Below are 12186 nucleotides of genomic sequence, written 5' to 3'. Positions count from 1 at the left end.
ATGATGAACATAAACTTAAACTCATCATATATTATAAAACTAACCGGACTTCTAACTTAATAATAAAAAATAGTAATAGACATTCTACAAGTATTTTGGAACAGAGTAGCGTGGTGTACAGCTTCAATTGTCCTATGCCACACAGTGTTGTGGAAAATTATGTTGGGCATACGCGTACTACTCTGGCCAGAAGGCTTACGATGCACGTACAGAACGGTGCCATTAAAGATCATATGCTCAAATCTCACGGTTTGCCACTAACCAGAGCATTACTTGATGTTAACACGAAAATACTTGAACGTGAATCGCACCCAGTTCGCCTCAAAATTAAAGAAGCTTTATACATCTACAAGAATAAACCCGCTATGAATAAACAATTTAACACATTTGATCATAGCCTACATCTTTACTCCCAGTATAGACATGATAGTCCACAACGTGCCGTTCATACCAATATCCTAGAACCATCAATGTTGCGCCACTTCGAATACGAGCCAATGCCAAAAGAAGTGATACTGTTTAATGGTGAACATGTTACCACTCGTCATAGGACTAATGTTTCCGTATCGCTGGTTTCGTTATTCGACAGTGCATCTTAACATCCATATTAGCCGTGATACATTACAATTACTTGTTTTATTTTTATTTTATCTTATTTTATTTCATTTTTTCATTTTATTTCATTTATTTTATCTTATTTCATTATATTTTTCATAAATAGTCTATATTCCACTTTAAATTCCACTTTAATCTAATTTAGTTGTTTCATTTACGGATTCGTTTATTAAAATTTCTTATATATCATTATAAACTTAATAATTAATTTTGACAATTTTCCATATTCTTTCCACACATGTCTTCTTTTCACATTCAACTAACTTATTTACGTTTTATTTACATCATCCGATTTTAACAAATTTTCACCGAACTAAACTTCAGTATTAATTTATTTGTTTTAATATTTAATTTAATACTATTTTACTAACTTTTAATATACATTTATATTTTTAACCATAAATTTAATTTGTACATGTTTTGCATTGTTTTCACTAACAAAGGGTTCTCGTTATTTTCTTAATAATTTTATTACACATACATTTAATATGCATTCTAATTTTATAAAAATATTTCATGCTATTCTTATTTTCATAGGCTCTGAAGATGGACTTCCCGAAACAGCGCTGTTAGCCTTACCATGTCTATTGTTTTAAATAAATGCGAGTTTAATAAATTCAGACTTGTTGAGTGTTCATTAAAGAAAGTCATTAATGCAAAATGGGCATATATCTTCAATGATGTTTGTATTAAAGAAAACCTCGTTCCGAAATATAAATATAAATATATATATTTTTATCATTGTATGTTTTTTTATGGTGAAAAATAAAAGATTTTCCCATAATGTTGCATTGTCGCTAGCATTAAAATCATGCAATCTGCATTGATCACCACGAGTTGACAAACAACGTGAAGGTATGAAATGATTGGTTAGGTCAGTTTCAATGAGGTTGTGTAGTATTTTGTACAACAGGCACAGATCGAAAATTAATCTACGACTTTTGAGTGTTCGTAATCCAACCGCGTGTAATCTAGACAGATACGGAAGATGACATATTGACGAGATGGATTTGGTAAATCTTCTTTTGACACTCAATTTTTATCACTTGATACTTGTAGTGCGGACTCCTTACTATGTACGACTACTAGTAGTCGTACATAGCGTACAGAAAGCTTACGTAAGTAGATCTTTATTTCTGGAAGTAAAACATTTGATGATTAGGCGTGCACGAGAAGAAGCCCTGTGAGTGTAGTCGCTGATATGAAGATTGAAGTTGAATTTGTTGTCAACTATCACTCTTAGATTTATGAATTCGTTTTTACAAGTTAGAAGTTGTTGGTCAATTGATTATTGATGCGGAATTAGGACAGATCTTGGTGATGGAAGAAACGAGCAATGAAAATATTTGTTTGGAGAAAGTGGTAGTTGCCATTTGATACCTCAAGCAACTATGTCGTTAATGACCTGTTGAAGTTGAACTGAGTTGGAAGAACAGCAATATAATTTGATATCATCAGCGAAAAGCAAAAGTGAAACCGTTTTTTAAAAGATGCACCCAACAATATCATTTATAAAAATTAAAAATATTGGGAACCCAGGACACTAATCTGTGGAACACCACAAATAACATGTACAGAACCTGATAGCTTACGCTGAATTTGGACTTGTTGAGAACGTTGAAATACGAAGTGTGTCAACCAAAAAAGCAAGTTTCCAGACATTACGTAGAACTTTAATTTTCCAACTAGCTTTGAGTGCGACACAGAGTTGAAGGCCTTTTGGAAATCAAGGTAGATGGTGTCGCAGCTTTCCTTGTTTTGACGAATTGACATCCAGTCACTCTGAAATTGTAGTAAGTGGATCTGGCAGGTAAAAAAACCGTGTTAAGAACTAGGAATAAATTTAATCAATTTCTCAAAGAAAAGATAACATTTATACGTTGATGATTTTTTCCATTACTCTACAACTTGAACTGGTAAGAGAAATTGGTCTGTAGTTACTGGGGTAATTGGTAAGACCCTTTTTTATGGATAGGAGTAACAATTACAGTTTTCCATTTGGTAGGCAATAGATTGCTTTTAAATGATAAATCGAAAATGTGACAAAGTGGAACTGTCAAAGTTGATGCACACGACTATAATATTGGATATGCCAGCAGGACCAGTTGATGTTGAATTTTTTAAGTTTCGTAGAGTTAAAAATACTATGCTAGGTGTGAAACAGATATCTTTTAGTAACCTCGTGGAAAGACGAGGTAGGAGATAGTTGTCGCTGTTGTCATTTGTAAATACAAAAGCAAAATAGTCGTTAAATGCATTAGCCATAACCAACGGGTCGTGAGTTACAATATTGTCATCTAATCTTATACTGCTAACCTGGGGTCGCGAAAACAATTTGTTATTGACATATGTTGACATTACATTGTGGTTTAGCTGTTCGAAAATTTACCAACAGGTGTTAACGTTGAAGCAATGCTGGAAAATATGATCCCAGTTTATCAACCCTAAGCAATCGTTCATACTAGTGAAGTTTGCTTTGTTAATGTTACAGTAGAATATATCACTATAAAAATCTACTTTTGGTAAGTTACAAGTAGCGTAGTTGACTTGAAAAGTAAGGCAATTGTTATCACTGGAAGCGAACGGGCAAGAGACTTCTAATTCGGTCAGAAAACGGGTGTCATTAGATAAAATCAGATGTAGAATATTGTTTTCTCGTGTTGGTCGATCAACAAGCTGGTGAAAGCCCAAATCGTTAAAAAGATCGATAAAAGATGGAGTTATCTGGTGTTCCATCCATTATTCCATAATTATTATTCCAGTCGATTTGAAGAAGGTTAAAATCACCCATCAAGCAGTTTAAATTGCCTCTACTAATCTCTTTGCTATCTAGGGCGTACTCTTCTGCTGCTTGGTCAAAACCACCATCACGATAGTAGTATATATTTTTAATAATATTAAAAAATAATTAATATGACGATGACGGTTTAACATCGAAATAGATCTATCTGCAATGATTTTAATAAAATGTTTGTTTAAAAAAATAAAGCTTCAATTTTAAACAGACTCAATTTAGTTGATAAAAGTTTACTAAGAAAAATTGAAAAATTCGAACATAAGTTAATAAACACTAATAAATCGATGGAATATATATATGTGGGTGTGTATCTATATATTTTATTTTTTTAATGCTGTGTTTGTAATTATTTGTCTAATTTTTCTTTTTTCACCATTTTAATTGGCCTTTTATTTCTGCACGTGCCTGATTATTGTACCAATCTCTGCGATCATCAGAGTTTGATTTTTGAAAAAGATAAAAAAACTTACATTAAATATTTATCATCAATATATGTGAGTGTATAGAAATATAAATTATACAAGGTTGAGACTGTTTATTAAAATGTAAACTTTATATATACATGAATTTCGAAGCGTATTGCATTTATCGTCTTTTATATTGAGCTAACCTATTCATAATTAGCAGGCTGTGTATGAAAATATTTCTGCTGAAGCTGTACAAAATTACGTGGGTAGACTAAGCAAGAGCTTCTTTGTATTCATATAACAAACTATATACATTTTATTGGCGCTTGATAGACGTATCATTGTTGTGTTCGTTGTTGCTTAAATATTTCAAATACATAGAAATAGGATTTGAAGAATATTTTTTTTATAGTCCTGATCATGGAATCGTCGCTAACAATTTTAAGGTTCGATTTTGTAATCTTTAATTTTCACTTTAAACTTTAATTAAATTAAACGATACTGCCCTGGGTTTATTAATGTTTGTGGTATTTCTTGGTAAATAATGTACTAGTTACTATACATACAACATACACTAGTTGTTGAGAGTTGCTCCTACCACCGTCTGCTGTCTGATGCTTAGAAATGTGATTAACTATTTATTTTAAGGAAATATTTTTTTACGTGGGTTTATTAATTTATTTTATATCACATTATTAATAATAATGATATACAATTATATTTTTTATTTTTAGTTTTACACTACCTGTTTTAAATTTTTTTTACTGACTCACAACTGCAACTGTAGACTACACACAGTCTTTCTGTATGTTTGATTTGATTTTATTAATTAATTTTTAAATAAATGAAATTTAAATTAATTGGGTTGAAAAATTATAAAATAATAAAAGTGGTTAGCATTGCTGCCAATCAATAATATAATCAATAATATAATTTTATAATCATCAGTTTCTTCAGCTTTCAGAAGAAAGAGAAAAAATATTTGAAAGAAATGTAAAAAAAATACACAAAGTGTTTGTTGTTTTATAATGTAAAATAGAATTTATCATTTTTTAAAATAAATGTAAGATACAAAACTTAACTAATGAATAACCATGACCATGGTATGTATACAACACTGCTGTGTGTAAGAGTAAGTATATGCACAATTCCTCACACACTAAAAGCAGTTTCATTTGGTTGAAAACAATTAACAAACTGTTGAACTCAACTTTGTAATATTGTATGGTATAATTAAATCTGCCCATTTAAATTAACAATAGATAATTTAAATAAAAATAATATTAATCATGATATATAAAATATTTTTTTATTAAAGTTTAATACAATAAAACCCTTGGCTGTTACTATTTTTTTCAAAAAGTTTTAAATTTTGTCCTAGGTGTTGATAAAGTATAAAAACCTAGCCAGAGAATTCATTTCAACTTATTAGTAACTGTTCATGCAAAAACCACGTCTTTCAAAAGATATTGTTGATAAATTCAAAATGATTTTATTACAAAAGTTTTTCACAACTTCAATAATAAGGAGATCAATATTTACAAAAATAAACTTTGTCCTAGGTGTTGATAAAGTATAAAAACCTAGCCAGAGAAGTCATTTCAACTTATTAGCAATTGTTCATGCAAAAAACAAGGGCTTTCAAAAGAGATTGTTGATAAATACAAAATGATTTTATTACAAAAATTTTTTGCAACTTCAATAATAAAGGGATCAATATTGACAAAAATATGTAGAATGAATTAATTATGTTCTCAAATCCTGATCAATATTTGTAAATTTTGTCAACATTCCATAATTTAAAATGATGAATCATATTTTTTTTGTTTTTCCTATATAGTAAATTGTTTGCATTAAAAATGTTAATAATACACTGACCAATTGGTTGAGCCTAAATAAAGAAATTGTTGGAGAGTGTTTTCAAGATCGTTAGCCTTTTTGATGATAAATTATGGTCATGTTTCTATGGTAAACTTTTAATTAATCAGAAAACTGAAAACTTATATTGTACTGTGTCTTCTAGAAAGAATTAACTTTTTATGATTACACCTTTACTTTTTTTCTTGAACTTTGGTAAGATACTGCTAGAAAAGTATTATCAAAATCTTTATTAACATAGATTTTACTGTAAATATTGTAAACATTCCATAATTTAAAATGATGAATCATATTTTTTTTTGTTTTCCCTATATAGTAAATTGTTTGCATTAAAAATGTTAATAATACACTGACCAATTGGTTGAGCCTAAATAAAGAAATTGTTGGAGAGTGTTTTCAAGATCGTTAGCCTTTTTGATGATAAATTATGGTCATGTTTCTATGGTAAACTTTTAATTAATCAGAAAACTGAAAACTTATATTGTACTGTGTCTTCTAGAAAGAATTAACTTTTTATGATTACACCTTTACTTTTTTTCTTGAACTTTGGTAAGATACTTCTAGAAAAGTATTATCAAAATCTTTATTAACATAGATTTTACTGTAAATATTGTAAATATTACTTTTAATATTTTTATATTTGTCGTGTTAGTTTTTTTAATTTCGGGTGATGGTTGAACTAAAAATTATATATTAAGAAAAGTTAGTTTAATATAGCCAAAAATATCATTATTTTAAAATTAAATGTTCAGGTTAGCAAATGTTTTGTTTCTACTAAACATGGCAGAATTAGAAAAAAAAATGGATCTCACTTGGGATTCAGAAACTCAAAATTTATTCTGAACTTATTCACAAGTTAAATACGAAAAAGTGCCAAGAATAATGCAGTAAAACACACTTTTTACTTGCCCTTTATATAAATAAATTTCATTTATATAATAAGCAAAAGTGTTAATGATTAGAAGCAGAGATTTTTATTGTTTACAGTCAGACTTCTGTACAATGAACTTGATGGTTCCAGGAAATAAATTTTTTACCTAGAAATTTTGTCATATAGAATTTTTTGGGGAAAAAATTAAACGTGCTCATATGCTATATATTTATGAAAAACAATCTTTTAATTATTTATTTTTATAACAAAAAGTGATAATACCTAGCATAATTGCAAAAATTATGAAAAAACAATATTTTATGTATGTACTTAACATTTTATGTACATAGAAGAAAGCATAATATGTAAAGCAGTAATGCAAAAAAGTAAATGATAGTTACATTTCCATTTACCATGTTCACCAATTATTTTTTTGATTGCTAGAATACTAGAACAGGAAACGTGGTTCTTGGAAATTAAAGGAGTAGAAAAACACCTACTCTTTTCTTCTAACTTTTAGAAATTTTGTTTGTTATAGAGAAATTATTTTCATTTTATAGAAACAGTTTTATATGTAAAATTCTAATGGACATGAAAAAATTCGTTATATAGAGATTTTTGTTGTATGGAAGCTCGTTATAAGGAGGCCTAAGTATATTTTGAATGTTATTCATGAAATTAAGATTTTGAAACATGACATCATTGCTTGACAACTTTAAATTAGAAGTAAATTTAAAACTATTTGTTTTGTGTTGCCAAGTTTCAAACAAATGTTTTATATTAACACAGGATGAAGTTAATATTGGCTTTGGCATTGACAACCATTAATGTTGTAACCTCTGTTAATGTAAATTTTCCAAACAATGAAGAAGTTTGCAAAAATCTTATGCCCCAAGCAGTTTCTGGAGAGCCACAGTCCAAGAATGATGTTTTTACAATAACTGTTGACAAAAGTGTTTACAAAGCAAGAGATGTCTTAAAAAGTTAGTTCATGGTTTTAATATTTATCCACATTTTCATGATATGTAGTCAATGCAGTTTATTTATATATTTCAATATTTTGACTGTCTTGCGAATATTTGCTATCTATATCTATATACAGGACCACTTGTCAGTCGATTTCCTGACTCCTGTTTACCAAAAAATACCTGCTTGGGACTTCTTGTGTCTGGCATACGTATAACATGCTTTAGTCAACGAAACTGAGCTTGAAGCAAAAGCGATTCTATATCCATTGTACCGCACTTTGCCAGAACCATTGTGTTTGGAACTTTGTCTTCCCACCTGATACCAGCAATCATACGCAGACACCTTATATGGAAAAATAAAAAAAAATTATCAAAAATTCATTTATTTAAATCCGAAACACAAAATGAAAATAAAAGAAAGGATTTGAGATTGTGAGGATTTACGGAGATCCCATAAGAAAATCAAAACTTGTACAGACCACCGTGATACGATATGCAATTTAAAAACAAAATCACGTTTGAATACTTACACTGATGTACTAAAAGTAATAGATATATGGATCTTCGATTTTCTACATATATAAACACATAAGTATGCATGAATATATATACTGATGTAATAAAAGCAATAGATATATAAATGTTCATCTTAGTACATATATAAACACATAAGCACATATGAATACATATACTGAAGTAATCAAAATAATAGATATATAAATGTTCAGCTCTGTACATATAAAACACAAGCATTATTTTAGCATATATGAATAACTGCACGTGCACAATCATCAGCAAATAACAGGTTTGGTACAATAGAGATGTCTTGGATTTCTCCTGCAATCGTCTGATATTAAAGACATCCCCATCCATATGATATCAAATTGGTATCCCCTCAATGCCGTTACAAAAAGCAACTCGGAGCATCAATGAACAGTAGATGTTGAACAGCAATGGAGCTATAGCACATCCTTTTGCAATATCAATATCCTGAGACCGTTCACAATTTTCAATCGTACTTGCTTTCATACCTTTATGGAAGGAACAAACAATTGTAACAAAAGCGGGGGGTATTTCTGTAGACCTTGACGTACTGTTCCTAACGTGCCAATTATTATCGGTATTACATGCGTTTTTGTGTTCCATGAGTATTATTAAAGTGTCTATTGAAAAGTTAGCAGCTTGTACATGTACATAGTTAGTTGGGAGGCAGGTAATTGGGGTTTTTTGAATCCTTGCTTTTTGGAAGTAGATAACTTACACCGCAAGTGAGCCATTTTAGTAGGCTAACTGGATCTCTGGTTACTCCTGTAAAAGTTCTTACAAAATCATTGTACATGAGAGTTTTTGAGCCAAAAGTTTTGTACCTTGTCGGGACCAGGCGCCTTACAATTTGCAAGTTTTTTTTAGAAACTCTTTTTATTTACTTTACTGAGAAATCATTCCAATTTTGGGGCTAGATATGGGAGTAATTACGGCTTCCCGTTTGATCCAACATGCTTCAATATAGTGACATCTATCATCTTCCAGAATGTTTTTCTAAAACATTTCTATATCGGTTTTATTGGGTGGTTCTATGGTAGGTTTTGTTTGTCATTTAGTCCTCAATATAGCATTTTGGCGTTTTCTTTAAACAATTTGTTTTGGTGAAATTGATTACATCGTTCAGTGAATCTCTTCAGTCTTCCTCAAGAGAAAGAAAAATCTCTTTAGCTTGAAGATTCATTTTGATGGCTTTTGTCATTTCTGTTCAATTGCTGATACCATATCGTTTTTTGATGTTATTAGCTTTACAATGCAAGGTTTTGTTTTCGACCCTTTTGTTGAGCTCTATCAAAATTGATATTTCTATAAGGAGTTGATCAATTTTATTTCTTATGCGGATCTTCCATTTTGTTTCTTTACTGAGCGAAGATTTTCATGGTTGTTTTCCACCAATTTCGTTAACAACTACTGACGCAGCAGCATATATCAATTGGTTCATTTCTGTTAGATTTAATCATTTATTTTTGCAGATGCTAGTAAGGGCAACATTGACATTTCAGAGTTATTCATTTGACTCTTTTAACGGTTTAAACTTGTTTAACCATTTCCGTTGTTCAATGTCAATGTTCTTCGTGTCAAGTATTTTTAATCTAATTTTTTTACATATTTCGTCTTCAAGAACATCAGTTTGTTCAATTTGTATTTGTTGAGCGAAGTTTCAGTGAGGTCAAATCAGGTTCTGGCTTCGTTGAAATGTGAGCTATGTTTTTAACAATATTTCTTTGCGTATATGCTAGACTGTTTGCTGTAACGTTTGGTTGATTTGTTGAGTTACGTTTCCTCCAAACAGCAAAAGTTCTTTCCGTTTTGATCATTTTTATTGATTGTTTGCGTAAATGTTTGCCGGCATAACTCTCTGCGATAATGCCTGTCGTTTACTTTAGTTTGTGTTGGGCATGTTACTTGAGGATTCCTCAATTCTACAGCTTTGGTGCTGTGAAGATGTCGAGTGGCAGGAACTGCATCTAACTTTTCGATTCAAACTTGTTCGACGATAATTGGGGAAGGCGCTCCCTGTTGATCAATGTGACGAGCGATGTGGTGTGAGTTTCTTGACTTGTTTCCCATGTTTTTTGAATAACAGCTTTCGTCTTCATTGTATCTATTTGTAAAATTTATCTATTCTGCTCACCACAATTGGTTGGTTTCAAAAATTTGTCATTGCTAACTTTTACTTAACGTACAAAATTAGATTTCAACAATCAGAATCTTACTGCAAAATTATAGAATAAAAACCAAAATTATTGCCATTATTGTTAATACCATTGATATAACTATATGATTTAAATAATTTATATTATTTTTTTCCTTCCATGTTATTTTCAATCTTTCTTTCAATACTTTTTTTTTACGTCCTACCTCTGGGAACCGGGTCTCTGGACGCAAAACGAAGATTCATTGATTGATTGATTAAATTTTTCTTTTGTATATTTTGTTATGATGTTATTACTATGACGAAGGTAAATTTATGTATATGAAAAAACAATATTTTATGTATGTACTTAGTTGTAAGGTAAGTTTTTTTTAAATAAATCTAAATATATTAAAATAAATTTGTTAATTGAATTTCCGTTGAAATGTTGTTCTCCTAACATCTAATTATATTAATATTGAAAATCATTCTGACTAAATATGATTCCATTACTACGTTCAACAAATTTTAAACAATACTCAAACAATGCTCAAACAATACTAAATTGTATCTATATTTTGATAAAAAATGAATTTGTGTGTTTTTTTTTATACTTATTTGGATTACATAAAACATCAACCTAATTTTTATTTTGCAGTTTCTATTGATAGTTTTGAGCCAATTACGAACATTTTGTTGACAGCTCGTCTTGAGAACAAGAATATTAATCAAGGTTATTGATAACGTTTGTTTGTGTTGCTCGTTTTAATATTGTCCAACATTTTAAAAAGAATAATAGCTACATGACCTGACTTTAAAGTGTCGATTTTTATTCTTTTTTAAATTTACTATTATTGTGTTTATCATTAATAATAATTTCCATTGGTTATAATTCTAAAGATAATAATAATAATTATTATTATTATTGTCATTATTGTTGTTAATATTATTATTATTATTGTTATTAAAATTAATTTATCAATTAAATTTCATCGATAATTTTTTATTCTTACCTAACTAACATACAAATATTTTTTTGGCCAATCTAAAAATAATAATAATTTTATGGTGTTAAAACCATCTGTCCTGGTTATGACATTAAACTGACCCTCACTGCCTTGTGAGTGATGTTGGATCATCAAAGGCTAGGCCCACCGCTATTATAACTGTGGTTGCGTAAGGAAGGGCGTCCTGCGTAAAAATTAGCCAAATAAATTACTTATGATGACAGAAGTGACAATGGTTTCATCATAGGTAGCCAAACGGCAACCCCCGATCTCGGGGAAAATGTCGTCTAAACGTGTGTTGTTGTTGTTGTTGTTGTTAAAACCATCACAAGTATATTTGCTAGAGGTGCTAGTGTTGCTACGAACGCACCCAGTTCGAGAAGGAACCAGACTAGAACCTTCTGACAGCGAGATATTTAGTACGTTTGAGAAGCGTCGATAAGACGGGTATATAAAGACGTGCAGAGGATCAAATAGCGATTGATTGATATTGGAAGCGATATTTGATATTTTACTTCAAATATTAACTATAACTATAGCACTTCAACGAGTGTTACAGTATTTGCGATATACGTTAGTGAATTGTGATTTGGAAAGCGATAGTTTCTGAACGTTAATTGATTATTGATTTGTAAATAAATAAAATGTAAATTTAAAAGTTATATTGTCTTTATTTTCCATCTTGATTAAACGAACCCGACGTCAACCCTGGCAGTAATAGCATTGGTGTCGGAAGTCGGATCCTTGGTGGAAAATAAGTGAGCATCGTCGTTAAAACGGTTTGATTTTTTTTCTCGTCAAGTTATTTTTAAAAAAATAACGTGACGTGGCGAAAATATTTCAACTTACGCTGGTTCACTCAAAGAAGAGTTACAAAAACGAAATCTTTCCACCAGTGGAAACAGAGGAGCTTTGATTGCACGCCTAACAGAAGCCCTTATAAATGGAAATAAAAATCCAGATGAA

The sequence above is a fragment of the Helobdella robusta genome (genome assembly GCF_000326865.2).
Source record: "Helobdella robusta unplaced genomic scaffold HELROscaffold_7, whole genome shotgun sequence".
NCBI lineage: Eukaryota > Metazoa > Annelida > Clitellata > Rhynchobdellida > Glossiphoniidae > Helobdella > Helobdella robusta.
This window is presented reverse-complemented; position numbering follows the sequence as displayed.